Source organism: Cervus canadensis, chromosome 17 (assembly GCF_019320065.1).
Source record: "Cervus canadensis isolate Bull #8, Minnesota chromosome 17, ASM1932006v1, whole genome shotgun sequence".
NCBI classification, from domain to species: Eukaryota; Metazoa; Chordata; class Mammalia; order Artiodactyla; family Cervidae; genus Cervus; species Cervus canadensis.
Window position 1 is genome coordinate 53320782 of NC_057402.1, and position 4095 is coordinate 53324876.

The window sequence follows — 4095 nt, forward strand, 5'->3', positions numbered from 1 at the left end:
AAAAAAAAAAAAAAAAAAAAAAAAAAAAAAAAAAAAAAAAGACTTGCTTTGTTTACATCAAAAAAAAAAAAAAGAAAGAAAATTCTAGAACCGAAAAATGCAAAATCTGAAATTGAAAAAACAGAAACCACTGAATAGTTTACGTGTAGACTGGCTGTAACAGAAGGAATCATCGTGATCCTGAAAATCAGTGGACAGAAATCATATAAGCCGCAGTTTGAGAGTATTCACCAAGTTCCCAGAATAATCAATAAAAGGGGATTCATACAGAACCAGTGGAGAATTTAATCGTCATGCCCATTCCTAGTCTAAAGAGGCGAGGGGGTGTGGTATCAGAACCCAGAGAGAGTTGTAGAAGAAACGCGAGCACTCTCCTGCCCATGATCTCTTCCCACACCTTCCAGTGGCCCGACAAAGCAGAAGCTCAGGGGAACGGGAGTCAGTTGGTTCCATGTGCAAAAACCCCAGGGCCGAAGCAGGCTGGGGAAAACGGAGACTGGATCTAGAGGGCAAACAGGGAATATCTAGATCACATATCTAAATATATCCCAGCAAGCAATTTAAAAGACAAAGGAGGACTTCGCTGGTGGTCTAGTAGCTAAGAATCCACCTGGCAATGCAGGGGACAGGAGTTCAATCCCTGGTCCAGGAAGATCCCACCTGCCACAGGCAACTAAGTCTGTGTGCCACAACTATTGATCACTCGCTCTAGAGTCCTCGAGCCACAACTACTGAAGCCCACGAGCCCTGGAGCTCACGCTCTGCAACAAGAGAAGCCACTGCAATGAGAAGCCCAAGCACTGCAACTAGAGAGCCGCCCCCTGCTTGCCACAACTAGAGAAAAGTCTGCTCACAGCAACAAAGACTCAGCACAGCCAAAAAAAAAAAAAAAAAGTAATTAATTTTAAAACAATAAATAAAAGACAAAGGGAAAAAAAAGCACTCCAGCATAAATCCTAGATCACTTACAAAGGAATAAAACTCACACTGCCCAGAGTTCCTGAAGCAATAGCAAGAAGTCCCAAAAGACAATACAGAAATATCTACTCAGTTTTGAGCAGCAAGGTTGCAAACATTTTTCAACCTAGTCAAAAGGTTTTTCTTTTTTTGTTGTTGTTTTGTTTTTTTTTAGTCAAAAGGTTTTTCATGTATAAAGGCAACAGAAAGTTATTCTCAGATGTCTAAGGATTAGAAAACATATCCTGCATGTTGTTTTGTGAAAAAATTACTTGGCCAGCTAAATATATATAGTATATATACTAAGGCCAGCTGAAAGAAAAGTCAAAATTAAGAACTCAGAAACAGAGAATTTGTGGTATAAAATAATTTCTGTAATGATTCAACTTATGCGAGGAAGGGCTTATGCATTAAAATTATCTTTTTCTTTTTTAATTTACAGTTGAACAACATAAGACAGATGATGGATGCATCAAATCCACAGCCTGCTCCTAGGATGGGAGGGAAGAGTGAGAGGCTCGGAATCTGCACGGAGACGGAAGTTTGAAGAAATGGTCCAATGTTATGTAGGCACTGGACTAATGGATCTTCCTTGCCTCTACTGGGCACCAGACTCACCAGTCCCATTAGATGATGTCCTATTGGATGGAATCTGGAGCTTGGGGCAAGGCTTGGCCCTGTAAGCTTTACTCAAGTGTTTCCATTCTGGATCTGATCTTCCCCCACTGCTATATTCTTCACACTGCAAAACATACGCTATCTCCCATATTTGATTCCCTGAAACAATTAACATATTGTCTTTCCCCACAACTTTCTAACAATGGCTAAACTTCTCAGAGGATTGAGACACAGTGCAAAGAATCACTGGATAATCTTCACAAAAACCTAGTGCTAATAAGGAATCACATAATAGCTAACTTCATTGTAAAGTAACTTGAGAAATGATTTTTCTCAGAGTGAAGGAAAAAATCTGGTAGAATATATGTTGGACCAGTAACAAAGATTATTTCTAGGGGTTGGATTATGGCCAATTTGGACTTTCCACATTAACAACTGCAATTCTATAATTTTTCTAATTTTTTACAACAATCATGTTATATACTTAAACTAGAAAAGTGTTTAAAGAAATCATTTGAAAATAAAATAAAGTTCCCTGTGCTGTACAGTATTTTCAGTCTTTTCAGTCATGTCCGACTCTTTGCAACCCCATGGACTATAGCCCCCAGGCTCCTCTGTTCATGGGATTCTCCAGGCAAGACTACTGGAGTGGGTAGCCATTCCCCTGTCTTTTCTTATGATGTCTTTGTCTCATTTTAGAATCATAGAAAGAATCTGAATAATTTTTCCTTATTCCCTTGGGAATGCCTTCCACTCAGTAAAATGGGCTTCCCCGGTGGCTCAGATGGTAAAGAATACACCCGCAATGCAGGAGACCTGGGTTCTATCCCTGGATTGGGAAGATCCCCTGGAGAAGAGAAAGGCTACCCACTCCAGTATTCTGGCCTGGAGAATTCCATGGACAGAGGAGCCTGGTGGGCTACACAGTCCATGGGATCACAAAGAGTCAGACACGACTGAGTGACGTGAAAAAAAAGAGTTCACCAGTGAAGCCTTCAGAGCCTTCAATGCCTGGCCTCTCTTTGTGGAAAGTTCTCTGGTTATTAATCTCTTCACTTGTTATAGGTCTATTCAGAATTTCTACTTCTTCTTGTCGGTTTTACTTTTATCTTTCTAAGAATTTTCCCAAATCATCTAACTTATCTAATTTATAGGGGTACAATTGTCCATAGTACCTTATTTCAGATTCACTTTTTATTTCTGTAAGATCACTCATAATGTGTCCTCTTTCATTCCTGATTCTAGTAATTTGAGCTCTTTCTTTTTTTGATCAATCTAGCTATAGGTTTGTGAATTTTATAATTATATTAATGAGATTAGAAATCAAAATGTTCACTATATGGGAAACAGGCACAAGGATAAAACCTAAGAAGTTATGTAAAAGCCTCAGAATGATCCATTTGGACTGTAAGCATTAGTATTAACACATTATTCATTTTTACTTTGCCACTGAAAAGGTTTAGAAACAATGAAAAAGCCTGAACAGTAGTACAGAGTATGGTTACCTCTCAGACTGTGGCATCTAATAACCATTCCCCACAAAGGTAACTAGAGATCATGCAAACATACCCGGTTCTAGGTCTGAGGCAGGACTGTCAGGGACAGCTGTGCAGAAGCAGGGAGGCTATCTAAGAAAAATGGGGCCATTTCAAAATGACACAAAACCCAACTTAAAGGAGCCTCATTGGCTATAGATCGTACAATGTGAACATCAAAGACATCAAGGGCTTTACATGAATAAACTCAGGTGATCCTTACATCAACCCTGTGAGTTATCTCCAGACTAGAGTCAGAGAAACTGAGACACAGAAAGAGGTTAAACGTCACTTGGCCCCGCGACCCACAACTACTGAGCCCAAGTCCCGCAAGTACTGAAGCCTGCCCCCAGGCTGCCGATCTCCGCAACAGGCGAAGCCAGGGACTCCCCCGGTGGTCCGGTGGTTAAGAATCTGCCTGCCAGCGCAGGGGGCACGGGGCTGATCCCTGCTCCGGGAAGATCCCACGGGCCGCAGAGCAACCGAGCCCGCGTACCGCGACCACTGGAGCCCGCCTGCGCTCTCGAGTCCGGCCTCCACAAGAAAAGCCGCTGCAGTGAGAAGCCCGAGCTCCGCAGCTAGAAAGTAGACCCCACTAGGTGCAACCAGAGAAAGCCCACATGCAGCGACAAAGACCCAGCGCAGCCAAAAATATAAATAAAGAATACATAAATAAAAATTAAAAAAAAAAAAACAGAGAAGCCACTGCAATGAGATGCCCGCACACCACAACTAGAGAGTCACCGCTCTCTGCAACTACAGAAAAGGCCCACTTGCAGCAATGAAGAGCCAGCACAGCCAAAATAACATATATATATATATATATATGTTTAAGAAAAAAAGGATTACTGTTTAAAAAAAAAAAAGGTCACTTGGCCCCTTTCTCACTCTCACTCTCAAACACAAACCCAGGTCCCCAACCTCAGAATGTGTACCTAACTCCCATTTTTATCTGCCTGTCAACAGTTATTTTATCATCAGAAAA